Raw genomic sequence first — 23,008 nt, 5'->3', positions numbered from 1 at the left:
TCTTAACTGCTGTTGCCCTTCTAAGTTCTTTGATCCAGAGACTCCTCACTATGTGCTGAATAACACCACCTGGGAACCACCTAGACACGTGAGTACTCTCTCTGGCCCTCCTCACTCCTGGAGGTTCCCGTGATCTCCTCCACTTCTGCATGGTGGTCCCTTGGCGTGGCCTCTGGACAGCCTCATGCTGTGAGGGACTCTCCCCACATGCAATCCTGTCAAACTGTTGCCCAGCTAAAGCATGTGTGTGCTACTGTCACCACATGGTCATATGTTTTTCCTTGATCAGCCCCAAAATACTTTAAACCCCCTGTACATAAGTGCCCAGATATTTCTGGCCCTCTTGTGCCTTAAAATTCACTAGCCATTGCATAAGTCTGGTCTTCTCTTGGAACCTGTGGCCTGGTATTTGCAGTCACTGTATACCTAAATGCCTAAGGGTGGTTCCCCGTGGGTAATGAGATCGTGTGGGCCCTGTTGCTTCTCTTTCCAGAATCAACCTGGTATTACGCTTTTACCATGTCATGCTAGTAGAGTATGTGTTCAAGCTCACTTTAAAAGGCAGAACAAGTTAGTCCTCTAATAAAATATGAATATCTTCAACATTAGAAATCATATTTTATAATATCAAGTGAAAATAGGGTTGAGCCCTTTAAAATACTGACTGTACTGATGACGTCTCCACTTGTCAAAGCTACTTGAAATGACGAAAATGGATTTTGAGACTACAGTAGAGAATCTTGATGAAATGTTCATATTTTATCCTTTACTTGCACTCCCCTTTGTACTTGATAGGGGCCTTTTTCAAAATGGAATAGCAGTGTCTTGGATGGCTATCAATGTCAATGGACAATGGATTGACAGGACAAGCATTTGTGACCACTATTTGATCATATTTAAAATTTTCACTATTGCTGTTGACTTTGAATCAAGGCAATGCTGTATGCTGTTGATTAAAAATTTAACTTTTAGATAAAGCAGAGCTTGAGCTGACATTCAGGTGCAACTATTTTAGGGACATTAAAAAGGCACTTTTTTGTCACATACATAGCTGCTGTTCTATCAATGCTTATCAAAACACCATTTTCATCATTTATATTTGGCTCACAAAAATTAACAAAACAGCATAGATTTTCAGTGAAAAACAGAATAATGATTCCTCAACCTAGCTCTTGAATATATACACACTGTATTTATTAAGAGAGGATCATGATCTTCTTGTTATAATCTGTACATTAATGGTTTCATGTAATTGTGAAGTTGTAAGGAAGTACAGGGAAACGTTTGTGTTTGGATTTCTTGGAACACCCACAGAGTGTGCAGATAGCTGGGTTTCATGTGAAAATTCTTTGTAGAGCACTCCATACATGTCAGTCATTCTCCCAGTTATTGCAATGCTAATAATGGGCTCATGAACAAAGTACCATGGTGACAAGATGGATGCTTTTTTTATGCTGAATAATATGGGCTTTCACTCACCAAGGAGGAGCTAAAAATGACATTAAATGAATACCCAGCCTGCCAATCAGACCAGTGTTAACTTTCCAGTAAGATGTGACTCTCAGTGTAGACTAGCCAGCCAATGGTGGCACACTGGTTACACTGGAAACTGTCCATCATGGAGCTTGCAGAAATTATTCCTTATTACAAAAATAGACCTTCAGTCTAAATATAAGGCTGATTTTCCTATGGACAAACTTTTTGCCCTCACCATTATTTGTGGACAGGAAGATAGCTTTATCCCTTTACATGGTATCCCAAGCAACATTATTTCTGTTCAAGGATCTTATTTTCATAACAAAAAAATGAGCCAATTGGCTAATATTATATAGGATTGACTGCTCTATAGAATTGATTACTATACCCTCAAGTCAAACATCCAGAAACAACTAGCTTACTAAAACTGGGAAATATTTTACTGAGAACTGGTCTTCTGAAAGATAAACAAAATTGATAAACATTTAGCTAAACTAAGAATATAAGACAGAATACTCAAATAAAGTCAGAAATGAAAGAGGGGATATTATAACTGGTATCACAGAAATAACAGATCCTAAAATAATAGTATAAACAATTATACACCAACAAATTAGATAACCTAGGAGAAATATATAAATTCCTAGAAACATATAACCTACCAAGATTGAATCATGAAAAAAGAGAAAATCTGAACTGACCAATAACAAGTGAGGAGATCAAATCAGTAATCAAAAACTTCCCAAGAAAGAAAAACAGCTAGATGGTCTCACTGTTGCCTTATACCAAACATTTAGGGAAGAGTAATGCAGTATTTCTCAAACTATTCCAAAAAATTTAAAGAGGAGAAAACACTCCCAAACTGGTTTTACAAAGTCAGCATTACTCAGGTACTAAGGTCAGATAGGGTCATGACAAGAAAAGAAAACCATAAATCAAATCCCTGATGAATACAGGTGCAAAAATTGTCACCAAAATATTAGCAAACTAAATCTAACAGAATATTAAAAGGATCATACACCATGTTCAAATGGGATGTATCTCTGAGATGGAAGGATGGTTGGTTCAACACATGCAAACCAATAAACAGAATGAAAGACAAAAGTCATATGATAATCTCAACAGATGCAGAAAAAGCATTTGACAAAATTCAGTGTTCTATCATGATAAAAATTCTCAATAAAGTGGGCAAGGAAGGAATGTGCCTTGACATAATGGGGGTTGTATATAAGAAGTCCATAGTTAATATCAAATTTAACACTGAATAGTTTAGAACTTTTCTTCTAAGATCAGAGCAAGATAATGGTGCCCACTCTCACCATGTCTATTCAGCACAGTACCAGAAGTCCTAGCGGGAACAATCAGGCAGGAAAAGAAATAAAAGGTATTCAAATCAGAAAGTAAAAGTAGAACTGCCTCTGTGTGCAGATGGCATGACTTTATATGCAGAAAATACTAAAGACACCAGCAAAAAGCCATTAAATCTAATCAACAAATTCAGTAAATTTTCAGGATACAAAATCAACATAAAACAATCAGTAGAGCTTTAAACAGTAACAATGGCTTATATTGTTGTTATATAGAGAGACAATCCCATTTGCAATAGCACCAAAAACAATAAAATACTTAGGAATAACTTTAACCAAGGAGGTGAAAGATCTACACATTGGTAAAAGAAATAGGAGAAAACACAAATAAATGGATCAGTATCCTATGTTCATAGATTGGAAAAATTAATATGTTACAATGTCCAAACTACCCAAAGCTACCTAGAGATGCAATAAATCCCTATAAAGATTTTAATGGTATTTTTATAGAAATAGAAAAAATGATTCCAAAATTCATATGGAACCTCAAAAGGCTGTGAATAGCCAAAGTAATCCTGTGAAAGAGGAACAAAGCTGAACGCTAATACGGATTTCAAACTATTTTACGAAGTGATAGTAGTCAACACAGTATGGTACTGGCATTAAAACAGACACATAGACTGATGGAGCAGAATCAAGAGCCCAGAAATAAGCCTTTGCATGTAAGTAAATCAATATTTGACAAGAGAGCCAAGAATACTCGATAGAGAAAGGCTAGACTCTTCAGTAAATGGTGTTGGGGAAACTGGCTAATCACAGGCAAAAAGAATAAAATTGGACCTATCACACTATACACAAAGTTCAACTCAAGATGGATAAAAGACTGAAACGTAGGAACCAAAGCTGTAAAACTGCTAAAAGAAAACAGAATAAAAGCTCTTTGACATTGATCTGGGCAAAGATTTTTTTGGATATGACACGAAAAACACAAGCCACAAAAGGAAACAAACAAGTGGCACTCCATCAAACTGAAAACCTTCTGCACAGTAAAACAAACAGTCAGCAAAATGAAAAGGTAACTTGCAAAAAAATATTTGCAAGCCATCTATGTAATAAGGGGTAATATCTAAAATATATTAAGAACTCAAACAATTCAATAGCAAAAATAATTTAATTAAAAATGGGCAGAGGACCTGAATAGACATTTTTCCAAAGAAGAGATACAAATGATAAACAGGTACATGAAATAATGTCCAACATTACTATCATTAGGAAAATGCAAATCAAAACCACAATGAGGTATCACCTCACACCTGCTAGAATGGCTATTATCAAGAAGACAAGATAACAAGGGTGTAGATAAAAGAGAATCCTTGTGCACTATTAGTAAGAATGTAAATTGACATATCCATTATGGAAAACAGTATGGAGGTTTCTCAAAAAATTAAAAATGAAACAAATGAAAAATGATCCAATAATTCCATATTTGAGTATACCTCCAAAGGAAACGAAATCACTATCTGAAGAGATATCTGCACCACCATGTTCATTGCAGAATTATTCACAATATCTTAGACATGTAAACAACCCAAGTATCCATTGAGAGAAGAATGGATAAAGAAAATGTTATACACACACCCCCCCACACACACACACACAATGGACTAATATTCAACCATTAAAAAAAGGAAATTCTTCCTTTTGTAACAACATGGACCTTGAGGCAATCTGGTAAGTGAAATAAGTCAGACAAAGACAAATACTGTCTGTTCTCACATATATGTGGAATCTAAAAACATTGAACTCATAGAAACAGAGAAGAGTGAGGTCATCAATGCTGAGGGGTGGGGAAATTGGGAAATGTTGGTCAAAGGGTTTAAACTTCCAGTTATAAGAGGAATAATTCTGGGGATCTAATGTACATTATGGTGGTTAAAATTAACACTACTGTAATTCATATGCTGTAAAGGAGTTAGAAGGGTAGATCCTAAGTGTGATCATACAAAAAATGGCAATTATATGAGGAGATACAGGTGTTAGTTTGTCCTTTTGTGGTAATCATGTCACAATATATATGTGTAAATCATCACACTATACACCTTGAACTTAAATATAAATCAGTATTGTCTCAATAAGGCTGGGGGGAAAAAGGCTTTTTTAGTAACAGTATTTCATAGGAAGAAGAGAATTTATGGGATTAAATTCTAAGGCTAGTGTGTTTTCTTGTACACTTGCTAAAACGAGTGCTAATGGACCAGATTAAGTAGAACAGCACTTCCGGAGGAATCCTGTTTGTCCAAGGAGAAGGAAATGTAAGAGCAAAAACAGGGTGACCTCTGGAGATACAAGCACATTGTGCTTCTCTTTGCAGAAGACCACAAAGGTTTAACTAAGCAAAATATTTAACAAGGTGACAATTTTTCTTTTCCATCAGAATTCCATGGGAGGCTGATTTTTGAGAAAGTGGGAACTAACAGAGGGAGAGATAAACAATGCCTCGTATGTGGTTTTCACAAGTGAGAGTCATATAGTCATGTTTTTGAAATGCGTATGCACGTGTGGTGGATCGGGAGTGGATGACCGCTCTCAGAAGTGGAACATGAGCCAGAGCAGCTGGCTGGCAGTGAGTAGACTGATATTTAACAATGCAAGGAAAAGAATAATTTGGAAGGCGGTAGACTTCAAAGAGAATTTTAAGAAGCTTTCTATATAATTCACTGCTGAAGACCTTATCTGAGTCGGAATTCAGACACAAAAATGGAAGCCACAGTAATTCTTTTTTTATCAGATATGATTTGACATAAGAAACTGGTTAATCAATTAGAGGTTAAGTTACTAGAGGTTAAATATTGGTTAGGTATTAGAGGACTGGCAAGGCAAAATGGGGACATGAGGCAACACGGCGATAGTAACCACAGGAGGAAGCTGCTAACCCCACGGTTTCCCATTCCACAGAGGGAGTGGTTGGGATTCTCAGAACCTAGAAGCCAAAGCAGGGCCCCAGGGATTCAGCCCGAGCTGACACCCAGACCTCTGGGGATGGGCTCTACTTAGCCTAGACTCACACCTTGGGTCAATGAAATTGATTCTGAGGATGGCAGAAGAATCTAAAAACAAGAGAAAAGTGTTTCTAGAAAGAGACAAGCCATTGGTGGAATGACACTGACAGGAACACAAACAGGAAGGAGCAAGTTCTTCCTTCACTCTCCTGGAGTTTGGCTTCCTCCCAGTGCCCCTGAATTGGCCAAACTTAACAGGGAGCCAGATGGCAAAGGAGAAATGTAATCTGCAGTGTCACCAAGTCAACTAGGGCAGATGGGTTGGAGCTGAGAGGAAGCTGCTTAATCACTAACCACTTCCATTGAAGAACCTGTAGTAATGAGAAATATGTTTTTCAAAAGCTTTCTGGAATCATATTTATAATTCCAAGATATGTTAATGATCAGACAGTTCTCAAGTTCTTAAGCACAGATGAGCACTTAATATCCTGCTGCCTTACCTGGCTGTGGCTATGGCATTACAATTCCTGAATGTGCAATACAATTAGTAATAGCATACGACTGAACAGCATTGTTCCCTCTCAGTGCTGTTATATAACTGTTTGCCTGGAAGGCCACACAGTCTAATGTAATGCTGGTTTCTCCTCCTAAGCCTTCTTCCTTCTCATGTTTGTGCTTCACTGTAAACCAACTGATAAAATTCAGGAGGACATGAGTATGGAGATCACAGTTAACCCTCTCTCCCATCAGTCCTCCTCAAGCACAGAGCTGAATGCTTATGAAAGTACACACTGACCCAGGGGTTTTGTTCCATATCTGGGTTTGCCAAGGTGTCCTACAAGATATGCTACTGGTGCTTCCAGAGTATAATTTAGTTAGTGCCAAGATGATACTTCAACTTCACTCATCACATGCTATTTCCCAAACTACTCGGCCTCACTCTTGGTCCACAGTGTGCCGTTTCCTCAACCCACCCTTTCTCCCACGGAAGTGCACACAGTTTCCTACTTCTTGCCGTCTTCAGTGTCCCTTCCTCAGGGTCTGTGACAGACAGTGTCTGTGAAAGCACAGGCACTGTGGCTTCGGTATCTTTCTATTGATCTCAGCTTTGTTATCCTCTGATTTCTCCTCTTCTTTTTCATATACTTTATGCAATTTTTCCTTCCCAACTTGTCTCCTCCAGGTATTGATTGGGTGACTCAGGACCAGCTGCTTCTTTCCCTCTTCTCGCTCTTACACTGTCTTCTTCTCTTGTGCTCCAGGCAGTGGAGCCTGAACACCAGCTCCAGACCACTTCTCTAGGTTCTGCGTCGACACCTTACATCTCCTTCCTTCAACTCCAAGATGAAAGGGCAGTTCTTTCATCTGGAGCTTTGGTCCTTCCTACTCTTACACCTACAGTTTTATTTTTAACTAAATTTCTCTAAGAATAAAAATAACCCTATTTAAAGAATATTGTTAAATAAATTAGAAGTGAAGGTGTACATACAGGGTTTATGTTTGGAAAACATTCTCCTGAATGTCTTCAGATGCTTAAAAGGGTGAGTGGGTGGGCTTCTTGCTCCCCCAGACTTTTCTAATGGGAAACATACTGTTTTCATGGTTCTAAGGAATGTTCCATTCAAATAAAGCAAACCCTCTGGGAAAACACAATGATGCTATTTGGTGATATTTATAAGTTGTTCTGAACTTGTTTTCAGGGCAAGAGGGAGCCTGAAGCACTGAGCCAGGGCTACAGTCTTGAGGGTATGTAGGGGGAGGAGGCAAGTCTGGTACTAAGTTACTGCAGAGACTGAGCATGTGTAGGTGGTTACAGCAGAGAGAAACACACACCAGGCAGACTAAGGAAGGTGAGAGGAGGTGCTACCTGGAGAGATACCCTGTAGCACTAGAGGGTAATTACAGGTACTTTCCTTAGGCTCCTGTTCCAGCTTTCCTACAATTGGAAAGGAACCATTAGGAGTGTGAAGGCTTTTGACAATAGCAATTGTAGTAATTGCTTAAAGAGACGAGTCATGGAAAACCCCACTGAATATAAGTAGCCCTTGCCACTCATTAATGCATTACTGCATGAAACAGCCCTTCATTTTTAAGATGCCAAGGTGCTAATGCAGAAGTGGAGAGAATGGTTAAGTAAATGGTTCAATAGTTTATAGCGTTGTGATCTGTGCAACATTTGACAGGAAGGGATTCTTCAGTAACCTCCTGAAAAACACCTGAATGCCTAGTAATTTAACAGTAGTATACAGGAAGTGCCCACAGTTCAACAGAGCTCTCACGTGATACTATTCACTTCCTTCCTCCTTTTCCTCTTCCACCCACATTCTTGTCCAAAATAAGAACTTCAGAATATTTTGGCTTCTTCCCTCTCTCTACCTTCACCCCTACATCAATATTTTATTTCAGAGAATGTAATGTTTTCATCTCTAGGTAATTACAAAAATTCCTTTTTAGTGTGGAACTACTAATCCATGTAAACCATTCCAGACCAGATTAACTATGCATTTATAGCTAATTTATTGACCATTGATGTTTCTTCCCATCTTTGGTTATAAAGTTTCAGTTTTGGTGTTTTGCTTGTTTGCTTTGGTGAGTGTCTCTTCATCAGAATTTTCCCCAGAAAGCCTACTAACAATATCTGGGACTCTGAATTGTTACAGGTATCTTTTTTATTCCCACAGGTAAATAATGTCTGGGTTCAGTCATCTCTCTCAGTACTAAAAGATGCTATTCCACTAAAGTCTAGTTTCAAATGTTGCAGATGAGAAATCAGATGTTTTTTGTTTATGGGTTATTTGCTATTTGCAAGATTTTTTTCCTTTTCCTGGATTTCAAATTTATTTCGATATGTATGTGTCTTTTTTCATATCATATGCCTAGAACACAGTAAGTAAGCCCATTTTCACTTTGTTCTTTTATACTAATCTTCCTTTTGAGGTGCCAGGTCATTAATTTGACTATCAACAGTTATCTTTCTTTCGTCCAGTTTATCTGAAATAGGTTACATTGGGGAATTGATAATTAACAAAAATATATGTATATTTTTAAGTCAGACTTGACTTCACCTAAGTGTTGTTATTCTTTTTCTGTTCTGATGGGCATCAGTTTCTTTCTAAAAACAATTTCATTCTATGGGGACTCTGGGTATTCTGACTGATAATTTTTGCCCTGGCTGCTGGGCATCCTCGGACAGGTTGTTTTTTTTCTTTATTCGGCTCACTGGGCTCACATCTGCTTGTTGGAATATCCTCAGTGTCAGCCACCCCACAGACATAGAAGTTGTCATGTTCTTTCTCCTTGTTTCCTAGTGTTGTTGGCTGGGCCTCAGCAACCTTGTTTTTATTTTTGGCCTTTGGAGGTCAGTGAGACCAGGCATGCAGCCAGTGTCTAGTTTTCCTCAAGAGCCAGAACTTGTTATAAGCTATGCTCATTCTAGAAGACATTACAATACTTGGCCATTGTATTAATCATCTATTGCTGCAACACAATATTACCACAAACTTAGCTGTTTAAAACAACATACATTTATTATCCCATAGTTTCTGTTGGGTGGGAATCCATGCATGCCCAAGTGTGTTCTTTGTAAGACTACAATCAAAGTTTCCATCAGGGCTGGGTTCTTATCTGGGCTCAACTGGGAATGGATCTGCTTCCAAGCCCATTTGTTTGTTGGCAGTATTCAGTTCCTTGCACATTCCAAGATGAAGGGCTTCAGTTTCTTCCTGGCTTTTGGCCTGTAGTCTGCCTCAGCTTCTTGCTGAAGGACCTTCTCTATGTGGCAGCTCCCAACATGGCAGGTTGCTTCATCAAAATCAGTGAGTAAGGGAGTCTTCTCTTGAGACAGGCATTCCAACCTTACATATCATCATCATGAACACATAGTCAGGGACTTCTTGCCTCATTGCTATATTCTGTGGCTACAGGTAAGTCACAGGAGCAGTCCACACTCAGGGGAAGCAATTCACACAAGGACATGAACACCTTGCACAGGGATCATGAGAGCCACCCTAGAGTCTGCTCACCACAGACAAACATCCTGAAAAGGAGAAAAGTCACTCATTTTCCTATGTTTGGACTACCTTGTGTCTCAAGATATCTTTGGACTGTGTGTCTCATACAGGCTGCCACCATTTAAGGTAGGAGAGTTTATAAACAAATACACAAAAAAACGGGTTTGTTTACAGAGAGGAGGTGAGCACCATTCAGGTGGTCATCTTCCCAGACTTTCCATTCCTAGAAGTTCTCTCTGTGGATAGCTGTCCTCCATCCCTGCTGTCTCTCGTTTAGATCAGTCCACAGTCAGATTTGGACTGGGTTACCCAAACAGCCTCTAAACTGATTTTCCTGACTCTGGGCTTAAAACATTCTGATAAATCAACATTGCAGGAACAATTTTTCCAAAATCCAAAATTATTTTTGTCTCTTCCCTATTCGAAATCCTTAGGTGGTTTCACATGATTTTTAGGACAATATCCAAATTCCTTAACACCCCTTAGAATGCCAGGCATGATTTAATCTTTCAAACCCAGTGTCTCGCTACTCTCCCAGTGTATGTGGTCCAGTCACAGCCAGTGACCTTCTTCCATTTCCCTGACTTTATCACGACATCATGGCATCACCTTCAGACCACTGAATATGCTACTCTCTCTGTCTGAGATACCTTCCCTTTGTCTAGAAACTTTCACTGATCTTTCATGTCACATAAAGTATTAATGTTTTGAGGAAACCTACCTGACCCCACAGATCAAGGTGGCCTCCTCCTTAGGTGCCTCTTCAGCTCCTCATACTTCCCTTGTCATACAGTTAGCTCTGCATGGGATAGGGGTATTTTCTATAACCAGTTAACATTTTTTATTGATGTGGTAGCCTCTCCTACTAAACTTTAATTTCTATGAATGAAGGATACAGATTTATTTCCCTGTCAACTATCAACTCGTATGCAAGCAACAAACACATTCAGTGCAACTTAATCAAAAGAGGAAATTATCAAAAGGACGTGGATTAGCCCATAACATCTAATGAAAAACTGAGGAACCATTAAAGAAAGGGAAAGAAAGGGTAGTAATATGGTAGCTACAGTGAGCTAGAAAGCAGGAATGAATGAGCAGTAGTAAGAGCATGCCATACAGAAGAATCAGTGCCATTTTCTATCCTTGTATCACTCTGCTTAAGATTCAAATTCTCAGGGTAAAGTAGTACTGAATTGTTTAGGGTTCATCTCAGGCCATGAGAGACAGTTATTCTCAGGTCTGCTCATGGTAGAATGCTTTGGTCAATAGAAGGAGGAATGGATGAAGAATCAGCAAAACAACAGATGTCCATTTTAAATGTATTTACCCACAGCATTAGTAGGCATGCAATAAATATTTGTAGAAGGAATAAATAGATATCTGAAGTAGACTAAATAGAGTGGAGTTTTCCATACCCACTTATAATGGAAGATTTGCAATTTTTAAAACTACTTGATTAAAGTATGATCGACAAGTTAAGTTTACATATTTAATGTATACAACTCAATGAGGTTTGGATAAATATAATGCTTGCAAGACCATCACCACCATCAAGACCTAGATTCTTCTTGCCCTCATTATTATTATTATTATTACTGTATTTATGTGTGTCAAGATCACTTAAATAAGATTTACTCTTAAGGAAAATTAAGCATATAGTAGTATACTATTAACTATATGCACTATACTACATAACAGAACTCCAGAATTTATTTATTTTGCATAACTGAAACTTTTTACCCTTTGACCATCACCTCCCCATTTCCCTCTATCCTTAGCCCATGAAAATTACTATTCCACTTTTTGCTTTTATGAGTTTGTCTATTTTAGATTCCACATATAAATAAAATCATACAGTATTTGTCTTCTTGTGCCTTGCTTATTTTACTTTGTATAATCTTGTCCAGATCCATCCATGTTGCCCAAATGGCAGGATTTCCTTTTTTTAAGGTTGAATAATAGAATATTATATATATATAAATGTTATAATATACACAATATTCCATTATCTATCTATCTATCTATCTATCTATCTATCTATCTATCTATCTATCTATCATCTATCTATCTCACACTTTCTATATCTATTCATCCATTAATGGACATTTAAGTTGTTTTCATATGCTGATTTTCTGCTTCTATGATTTGACTATTTTAGATTCCACATATAAATGGAACATAGGACACAGAGCCTTTAATCCTCAGGCTCCCCTTTGCTCAAGTTCCTGCACTGGTGTCCCCTTGGCACTTAAACAGTACTAGGAAGACAACTGTGTGCTCTGCTGAACAAAGGTCTTACTACAGAAAGTACTGAATTAAAAGCACTGACCTAGATTAGAAGGGCCCTACCTGGAGGGTTGCACCACAGTATGAAAACAGGCAACCCTAAGAACTAGTTTTCTTACCTGTGAACTGCAAAGGACATACTACAAAGTCAGGAAACAGGAAATAAATATGTTTTTAAACTCTATGTTAGGTTTTCAAATAATACATTTGATTTTTTTTCAACTTCCAGACATTTAAGCAATGTATCCAATTATTTAATAATACACTTATATTATAGACAGCAACTTTATGAATACTATTTAGATTGCATCTAACTAAAGGATCTGGGGATTTGAGTTACATTAATAGCAAGATTTCACATTGAGTAGAGTCATTTGATCTGCTGAAACTTTCAGTATTTGTGAAGTGTGTTTCCTTGTGGTTTCTTCAACAGTTTTTATATTCAGAATGTCTCCCCATATTTAAAAGTAGTTAGATGTTACCCTGTATTTTCCTCCAATTTCTTTAAAATAGTTTTATCTATTACATTGAATTCTTCACTTTTAATATGTTTTCAAATATGGTAGGAAGTGAGAATCAAAAACTTTTCCAAATTTTCCTACTACCTTTTTAAAAATAATCCCTCTCTTTGCTTGGGTTTATAAGTCAACTTTTTTGACTTTACAATTCCATTTCTTTTAGTATGGTTTGTCTTAATATTTCATACCTTTAAAAAACATAAAGTATCAAAGTATTTTTGGAAATTAAAAAAAATACAGAAAACAAAGAAAAAAATTAAAATTCTCTATATATGTTAAAATTAGGGGGAATTTCTTTCATTCATATGTTTGTATTTACAAAGGAAGGTATAACTTTCACAAAGTAATAGCCCAAAAGGCAGGCAAAGATGGTTGCTGAGCTAGCCTCTAAGAAGGATGGGTGCTCTGAGCATGAGGAACAGATGTAAACTTAGATACAAAGGTCTAGAGATAGAAACTAAGGCAGTGCGTAAGGGCAGAGAATGGAGCCTGTAAGGCTGTAAGTATGCGAGAACAGGGCATACTCCAGTGGCAGTGTGTTCTAAAAGTGCTGCAAGAACAGAAATGTCTGGTAAAGCATTTCAAAATTGTTTGCTGAGCTCTCTCCTCTGTAAGATCTTCAATAAAATCCACATTATTCACCAAAGCTTTTGTTTAACAGTGTTCTTTAGGCAATGGTCTTCAAATTTTTGGCTCATATACATTCAAATAAATTTTAAAAGATCTTGAGAACATTTTTAGGCTCACATCACACATTTTTCATCATGTGCAGTTTTAAAACATAATTTCTGAAAAATAGCAAGTACTGACATTGTATAATAAAAGTACTATCTCATTCAATTATTGCATCTATTAGAATCTAAATATAATAGCAGTTTGATACCTACCATCATCCACTAAAAATAAAAATTGTGATCTTTAACAGTGAAGGCGATGTTAGGCAAAAACTCCAAAATATATCTCAGCGCATTTTCATACAGACCTGTGTTATGAGAAAATATACTCAGTGAAGTGAGGCTTTGGGAGTGAATTCACTTAAGAACATCTGTGCCTCTTGGAACAAAAGGCAAAGACCACGGCTAACATCTAGGATATACATATAAATCCTTTTCTTCCTTCTCTGCATTCTTTACTTTTTTTTCTTGCAAAAGTGAGAACACACTGTACATACAGTTTGAATCTTAGAATTTCCACATGACATTATTTTAGATTAAGTATTCTTCAAAGATATTTTAATTATTTTATATTATATATATTGCATATTATATGTACATATTATACTTAGTATACATATAATCATTATTATTTACTACTATTTATTTATCAAACTTGAAACATTAATTTAGCAGTCAGTCAGGGGTTTGTTCAGAGATATATTCAGATTCTGGAGCATGTAATTTCCAGGGCTTCTACATTTCTAAACTTTATCCTGCAAACTTCAAGCCATGAAGGTTTTGGTTTCTCACTATCAGACCAGGGGGAATTGTGGGGCTTCTCCAGACCAGAAAGCCACAAAATTGGAGTTCTTGCCCATTGCAGTGGCACTCTTTCTAGAATATATCTCAAGTTTCTGCCTGCATTAGATGTTTTCTGTTGCCTTCATGTGGGGTTTTTTTTTAGTATTTTTGTTCATGTTTTTTAGTTGTTTATCTGTAGAGGAATCTCCTAACCTTCTCTTGCCACTACTATGATAACTTTACCCAAGTCAATGTTAGTAGATTATTAATCTTTGCTAAATTTGATTAAGTGAAACATTGCTTTTTTAATACTGTAGTTCAGAGTACTAGTGTGATTGAGCATTTTCTGTTTATTGAGTATTTTTATTTCATTATTTGTAAATTACCTTCTCATCCTTTTCTTATTTTTAAATTCTGGAGTCTTATTATTTTCTTATTAACTAAGAAGGGTTCTTATCATTCAGATATTACTCTCCCAAAATTCTTTGAAAATACACTTCCTTGTTAATAATTTACCCTTAAATTTTATGGTATGACTAACATATAAATTGATTTTTACAGGAGTAGCATCTCTACAAATTTGAATCTTTTTATATAGGGGCCCAATTTACCTTTCCATTTACTTGACCTCGTGTTTATCTATACTGGTAAGAGTGAATTTTAATATGGGTCACATTTGTTACATTTTTAGTGTTTCCCTTTATTGATATTACTAGATATTTTCATGATGTAGTTTTTTCATTGCAACTTCTGATTATTGTTATTGTATAGAAAATCTACCCCGCTTCACCAGTTTTATTATTTCACCGAAGTTACTTATATGCATTACCTCACTTAATTCTCAAATTACATGTTATAATTCTCAATGTATTATGTATTATATGAAATAATTCAGCCATCTATGGACTTAAAAATGTATGGATTATAATAAAAAACATCTGTGTACATGCCATCCATTTAAGAAACAGAATATTAAACTGAATCTGCTTAGTGTGTGTGTATGTATACTACTTATTGTTATTATTTGCCTTACTGCCCATAGTTGCCTACTCATTTGGATTTAGTGTGTATCATTCCCATGCAAGTTTATGTCTATACATGACATGGTATAGAGCCATATATATAATATTGCTTTTTCCCCTTTAAGTGCATATATAAATATTATCATGCTGTCTTTTTAATACTGTGTTTCATATTTTCCATGGGGAAACATGTATCTCTATTTCTTTATTTGAAATGCTTTATAATATTTCTTTGTATAAATATTTTTCATTTTACTTATAGTCTCATTTCATGACCTTGTTGTTACTATAAGTCTATACTATTGCAAATATTTATGTACACTTTTGTATTTGTCTTTTTGTGCATAATTGTTAGGGTTTTTCTATGACAGTGTCCTTGTAGGAGTGCTGGGATTTAAAATATGCACATCTTCAATGTTACTAGATATTGAAAATTACTACCCAATAATTGACTAATTTCCACTTCCACTAATAATGTGTGTGCATTTCTTTACATGTTGGCAATGCTTGACTCTTAGAATCCACCTTTTGACAATCTGATGAGTGTGAATGGATATCACACCTTTAAAATTTTTATCTTCCTGATTCCTGGTGAAGTTGTACATCTTTTCCAATGTTTATTATTTATTTTTTCATCGATTTTTAAAATCTAGTAATTGCCTTTCTTACACTTTTCCCTATTATACTAGGTTCTTTATCTTTTCCTTATTGATTTCTAGTAGCTTATTAAATTGTCAGGATAAAATTCTCTTTTAAATTTTATATGCTGAAAATGTTTTTGGATTTTCTTTTAAAATTAAGCAGTTTGTATTTTTAAAAGGCACAAGTTATCACTTTTTTCCTTTGAGATTTGTACTTTCAATATCTAAGAAAAATTTGATGACCTATAAATACTAACTTCTGTTTTATTTTGTTTATTTATATTTTTCATTTTTATAACTAGCTTTTTAATCTTTCTGGAATTTATACATTTCTGTGAGACAAGTGAGAAAATATTATTTTTATATTCAGATAACTTATTTGTCTAGCATCACTTATTAAATAATTCACTGATTTTACATATCACCCATCATATATGCAATATTCATATGTGTATCATACAATTTCTTGTCTTTATCTCATACCCCATTGGTAGTTTTAAAAATCTTTGTGCAAAAAAATATATAAAATTAATTATATGGCTTTGTTATTAATCACTTAATCAGTCAAAGAAGTACTCTTTGTCTTTTTCAAAATTGTCCCAGCTTCTCTGGACCTTTTGTTCTTCCATACAAATTTGTAGACTCAGCTTATCAAGGTCCATGAAAAAAATACCAAGTTGTGATTTTAATGTAATTTCATTGCACTTGTAGATTAATTTAGGAATAATTAACATATTCTTCAGATTGAGTTTTTCCATTTGGGCATAACTACTTTGTGTCTTTCCATGAAACTATATTTTCTCCATAAATATCTGTCTTATTTTTAGTTACACCCATTCTTAGTTACCTCTCCTGAATTCATTCATTTCACAAACATATATTGAATATCAGTTATGTTGTGAATGCTTCCTTTTAGTTATTTGAAAATATCTGTGAAAAAGAATGATCCTTGTCCTGAGAACACAAACAATATAATAACAAAGTGATAGGAGTTCAGGGCTGACTAACTTTCTAACCAACTGGCCTTCCCAAAGATAACAACTATAAACTCTAGACAACAATTTAACTGAACTACTTAAAGGCTTTGAAGAGAGAAGGAAAGAAGGTAGATTCTGAAGAAGATGTAAAATGTAATAATGGGTGGACACAGAATGAGTTTCCTGTTTTTATATCCTTTAGCTTGAGCGCAGAGACAGGCTGCCAATGACCCCTCAAGGGCCAGGTAAAACACTGATATAAATTTTAGTTATTCTAGCTTAATGAATCAGAAGACAGAGTTTGGGGAACCTGCAATTTCTGGAAAGTAAAGGATAGAATACTGGAAGGGAAAGAACCATAAAGAGAAGACTCGAGTTTGTGAACTACTCCACCTAAATCTCTGATCTCTGAATCATATAAAGTCAGGGCAGATTACAAGCAGTTAACCAGGGGGAAAAAAAGTAATTGAATCAAGATTTGAATTGCTGATAAAGTCTGTTTTGCAGTTTTATTAGGGAAAAAAACTACTAATATAGAAATGTAACATTGTTCAGAGGAATATAACAGAACCAAGGGCTTCCACAAAAGATCATTCATAGTCAGCATCCACACTAGGGTTTAAAATCACTCAACATATAAAGAACCCATTTTCTCAAAATAAAATATAGTTAATGAAATGCCCCAGATGTTTTAATTAGCAGACCAAAACTTTAAAGTAAATACTATACCTATGCTTAATAAGGTAAAGGAAAGTATGCTTTTAATGAAAAAAACAAGAAATTTCAACAGAGAAAAACATTTTAACTGATGAAAAAAATTGAATAAGAATTCTAGATGAAATATCCAATACCTGAAAAAATATGAACTGGATAGTTGTAACTACATAATGGAGCTAATAGAAGAGTGAGTCTTTGAACTTGAAGGTAAACAAACAGAAGTCACCTAATCTATGAAACAGAGAGAAAAATTTTAAAAATCAACAGAGCACCTGTGGGACAATATAAAAATTTGAAATACATGTACTATTGGAGTCTAAAGTGTAGGGAAAAAATAATAAAGCAGACAAAATATTTGAATGAATAATAGCCAAAGTCTCCCAAATTTTGTGAAAGCCATACAGTTATAGATTCAGAAGGCTTGGTGAAACCAAAACAGTATCAAAATGCACAAAACCATTATGAAAATCAACAATAAAGAGAAAATCTTGAAAGGAGCAAGAGAGAAATGACATAGAGGGAACAACAATTTAAATGAGTTCTGAGTTGTCATCAGAAAATATGAAGATCAGAAGGCAGTGGACAGTATCTTAAAAATTTCAAATACAAAAAAAATGATGAATCTAGAATTCTATATTCAGGAGACAAAATTTTTCCCAGAATGAAAAGAAATATAATATTTTCAAATAGAATAAAACTACAAAAATTGATCACTAGCACATTTATATTATAAAAGAAGTTAAAATAAGTTGTTTTGTATGAAGGGAAATGATACCAGATAAAAGCTTATATTTTTAGGAGAGAATGAAGAACATAAAAACCTATCTGGTAAATACAAAAGACTTACTTTCCATCTATTTTTTTAAAAATATATAAGACAGATTAAAGCAAAAATAGCATTATTTTGTGAGGGTTATAATGTATGTTGACATAATATGTGTGATAATTACAACAAAGGATTTGGGTGGTTAATAGACCTACATAGTTCCAGTATGTATTCCTATGTGAATATGAATTCTAAGGAGACTGAATGGATAAGAATGTATATTTTAATCCCTAGAGCAAACATGTAAAAATATACAAAGAGGCATAACTAAAAAGTAAATACATAAATTAAAATAAAATTTTAAAGATATTCTAATAATCCAAAATAACTCAGAAATAAGTAACAGGAGAACAAAAACAGAAGAGGTGGGAAGAAAATAAATAATAAAACTGTAAACCCCAATCAAACCACATCAACAGTTGCATTAAATTTTAATGCATAAACTTTCCAGCTAAAAGCAGAAATTGCCAGAATGGAGAAAAAGTATGCTCTAACTATATATTGTCTATGAGAAATATACTTTAAATATAAAGATAGAGAAAAATTGAAAGTAAATGGATGGAAAAAAGTCTGAAGTGGATAAATTAGTGACAAATGTTACAAGATAAGAACTATGTAAATGTTTTAAAAATAGATCAAAATAGAGGGGTCAGTAGAATGCAGAGGTTATAATTTCAAATGGACTGATCAAGGTGACATTGAAATTGTGATGTTTAATTAACAACAGAAGAAACTTTTCATGGTCATGAGCAATCAAGCTCAGTCTCATAACTTAGTTACACTTCTAACACTATTTGTGTTGTTGTTGATGTTAGGTTGACTGACCTGCACAGGTAGTTCCTCAGTCATTGTAGAATTAATTTTGTTCCTGTGTCATTCATTCTGATTGTTGCATTATTCACATGCCCTTCTCTGGCTATTCCAAAAACTATAGAGAAGAAACTGGGAAGAAATAAGGACAACTAGTGAGGCTGGTCTTTATTTACAAGAATGTGGAAAAGAATTAATGGAAACTGGAACGATTGATGCTCAGACACACATCAAATAGATCTAAGTATGCCATAAAACTCTTATGGCTACTCTAAAAAATATCTCTAATAATCTCCTAGTGATTCCTATGAAATTATAGCATTCTTTCTGTCTAATCCTTGAGGAAAAGTTATCACTGATAGCAGAGAAACTGCACACTAAAACAGTTATTACCCAGGGAAATTTGGGATTTGGTTGGTACTTTTGTTGGATTGTGAAATTAGGTTGCAAAGCCTAGATGTATTTTGGGTTAATTTGCCATAGACTTTCACTATGATTGCAAACTGTTGAAAGTGATTGACCTGGCATAGTCTATGATGTCCTTAGGATATCTGTTTCAGGCAGGGTAGACGTAGCTATACTGTAGTAACAAACAGATCTTGGAATCTCTGTTTATTTTTCATTCAGGTCACTGTCCAGTACAGGTCAGGCAGCTCTTCTGAGCAACTCCCCTCCAAGTGGTGACTCAGGGACCAAAGAAGCTTCTATCTTTGAGTACATCTGAAGAAATGTACAAAGTTAACACTGAAGGGGAAGACAGTAATAGAGAATTATGCATATTGTTTTAAGAGCTGGGTATAAAAGTATTTTACATTATTTCTGCTTATATTCTAGTGACCTGAACAAAGTCAATGACCCCCAATATAATTTAAAGGAATAGTAACATCATTGTCTTACATGCTCAGGAAGAGAAAACTGTGTGTTGAACATATACTGTCTCAGCTACCATCCAAAGTGTTCAACAAAATATCTCCCTCATTCTTCCTCTTATATATCAAACAAATTCACATCTGTTCCCTTCCTAAAGAAAATAATTCAGTGCTTTTCCATTCACTGCATCCATCTAATGGAGATCTGTCCTATCCATGAGGTTCCTCATGGTCAGGTGGCCTATGAACCAAAAAGACAAATTATCTGCATCCCTACCTCACACCCAAATACCAGATGTCTACAATGAACATTATGAATTAGAAATAGGAAGAATAAGAGATACGTGGTAGTCAATGTTCATTAGTGATTCTGAAATACCACTGCACAGACATTGTGATACTCTCTCGCCAGAGGTGGAGGTAGGGATTCTACTCTCTGGGAGGAAATGCTTTGTCATTTTCTTCTCTGTGGCCCCTGGATATGACTTCTTGGAGCCTCTTTCTTTTCATTATTCTCCTTAGCCATATCTGAAAATGGTTTGGAGAGCATACCTTCATGGCTGAGACATTGTGAAGCTCCTTTCTATATGTGGAAATATGAAAATTGATGTTAAGATTTGAATTCTAAAAATAAAGACTTTTTCAAGAATGCACCTGTCATTTCTTTGACAATACAATTCTGTCAAAAACTTTGTAGATGTCTGACCTACTTGATTCAGTCAATTTCATGTAGCTATAATTATACCTAAAATTACTTCCTAAAAATAATATTCAAATTCATTTTACATAGCTACTATCTCACCTTCATGCCTTTTTCCCACTCAACTTAATGTTGGCTACCACTGGGAGTTTGAACAATTGGGGTCAAGCCACACCCCTACTCTGATCTTGCCTTGAGTCACTTTATTCAACTGGAAAGTTTTTCTTACTGTGCATTGGCAAAGTCTTTTTAGTTCAATTGTTAAAAGCAGTTCGGTTTCCCAACCCTGGAAAACCTTGAATTTATGAACTATTTTTCCTGCTTGCAAGCTAGAACTCATTTATTCTTTGTAATACTTTGTGAAATGTAGCTATTTTAGGGCTGTGAAGCATTCCAAGATCTAAGTAGAAATGATTAGTAGACATGTAGTCTTTTTTCTAAGTTAGAGTAGGCAATGCTTTTTAGCAAAGATTTTGCCACATTCCCAGCTTTAATACCACATGCCATCTACCCTAAGGATTTATATTTTCAGATTTTGTTACAGCAGTACCCCACTTCAAGGTAACTATTTCTGTGTTAGGGTAAGTGATATAAATGCCTTTAAACCCATGCCAAAACCCTCAGTGGCTCAATAAAACATACTAGATATTAATAATTAATGCTTAATAAAGTAATAAAATTACTTTCCTACATGAGAGATCTTTCCTTCATTTACCATTGATCTCATTGTCAGAAATGATCAAAGCAGAGGTTGGGATATGGCAAGCTCCCATAAAACCAGCTGTTACTATTATTGTTACTACTAATATTAATAGTTACAGAGAGTTACAAAACCAAACATACAGAAACAATTTGGTGAACAATAAGCAGAACAATAGACAATATTTTGCATTAGTATTAGATCAGAGATCCAGTTTATTAGTTTGCCAGGGATTCCATAACAAAGTTTCACAAGCTGGATGGTTTAAACAATACAAATATATTGTCTCACAGTTCTTCAGGCTACACATCCAAGATGAAAGTGTTAGCAGGATTGGTTCTTTCTGAGGGCTGTGAGGAAGGATCTGCTCCATGCCTCTAGCTTCTGGTTTTTCTGGAAATCTCTGGTATTCTTTGACCTCACCTCAATCTCTGCCTTAATCTTCAGATATGTTTCCCTATGTATGCATCTGTCACCAAATCCCCCCCTTTTAAAAGGACACTAGTCATATTGGATTAATGCCAATCCTAATGACCTAATTTTAACTTAATTACCTCTGTAAAGATCTTATCTCCAAATAAGGTCACATTCTGAAGTACTGGATGTTAGGATTTGAACATATGAATTTGAAAGAAGTACAATCTGACTCATAACACATCATAACCCAATAAGTAATATTTCCATTGAATTATTTCTTTCTTAAGTTACATATTTAGATAGTAGTTAATGGTTCTCATCAGTCTCTTCATGAGCAAGATGTAGATATTTTTATTAGAAATCAAATGTGCATTCTGTACTCTTTCCTGGGCATAATTATGTTTAAGTTAATGCATAACAAACTATTGCATTGCAGTGACCTCATGAACTCTTGCTATTGCTTCTTATTTCTCAGAGGTCAAGGTACCTTCTGTTTTCTGCGTATTGTAATAAATGATTAGCTATGATAGAACAAGGAAAACCAGGTGAGTAGAATACATCTTTAGAAAGTTTGTCTTAAAAATGTTTCCTTTCTGTGTTACAGCTATGTAAATACTACGGTTTCATCTAAAGTCTTATGCTGCGAAATTGTTTCACATTGTTAAAAAAGAAACCTTAGTAGGCATAAATAAATATGAAAAGAATGTGAGGAAAACTCACCAAGACATTCATTTAATTAAAATCAATACTTTCATCATTTTCTGTGTTTATTGATATTTTATATTGTTATTTACTTGAGTAAGTTGAACCTTCCATATCATTTATAATGCAGTGAACCATAAACCTGTAGCTATACTAGAGAAAAATTAATGTATGTTTTAGGTCACAGATATTGCCAAATAAACTGTTATTGCAATCAGATTGTTTTATTGAAACTATAGAAGTACTCACATACAGAAATACTAGTTGTTGGTAAAAGGTTGAAAGATATGGGTTTGTTTGTTTTTGCTCTAAACTACACACTTGCTTTTGTTTTCTCTGACTAAAGTGTCATCATGAAGGAAAGCAGGGTTGGCCTGAGGTCAAATATCTGAGTAATCAAAATTAAACACAGCCTCCCTTTGGCTCAGCTTTCCATTCTTCTCATTTTATGATGATCTCCTTTCCCTGGAACACCGTTATTAAATATTGCCACTTTGTTTCTGGCTGCAACTTGTCTACCTCTAGCTTTTAGAAGACAAGGTGGCACATACCAAATACTGAGGAAATGTATTTG

The 23,008-nt window shown here is 35.1% G+C and overlaps 1 long non-coding RNA gene across 1 annotated transcript; it reads right to left on the bottom strand.

Annotated features, from left to right (window-relative positions):
- Nucleotides 1-13,439: 13,439 nt before the first annotated feature.
- On the bottom strand, nucleotides 13,440-21,083 carry LOC118907557 (uncharacterized). Its single transcript, XR_005022867.2, has 3 exons — nucleotides 19,568-21,083; nucleotides 19,062-19,178; nucleotides 13,440-13,578 (listed from the first exon to the last, which is right to left on the bottom strand). It is a non-coding gene; the product is annotated as an uncharacterized LOC118907557 (long non-coding RNA).
- Between the last annotated feature and the right edge of the window lie 1,925 nt (nucleotides 21,084-23,008).

This window comes from Manis pentadactyla, chromosome 3, assembly GCF_030020395.1.
Source record: "Manis pentadactyla isolate mManPen7 chromosome 3, mManPen7.hap1, whole genome shotgun sequence".
Classification (NCBI taxonomy): domain Eukaryota; kingdom Metazoa; phylum Chordata; class Mammalia; order Pholidota; family Manidae; genus Manis; species Manis pentadactyla.
This window is presented reverse-complemented; position numbering and strand designations above follow the sequence as displayed.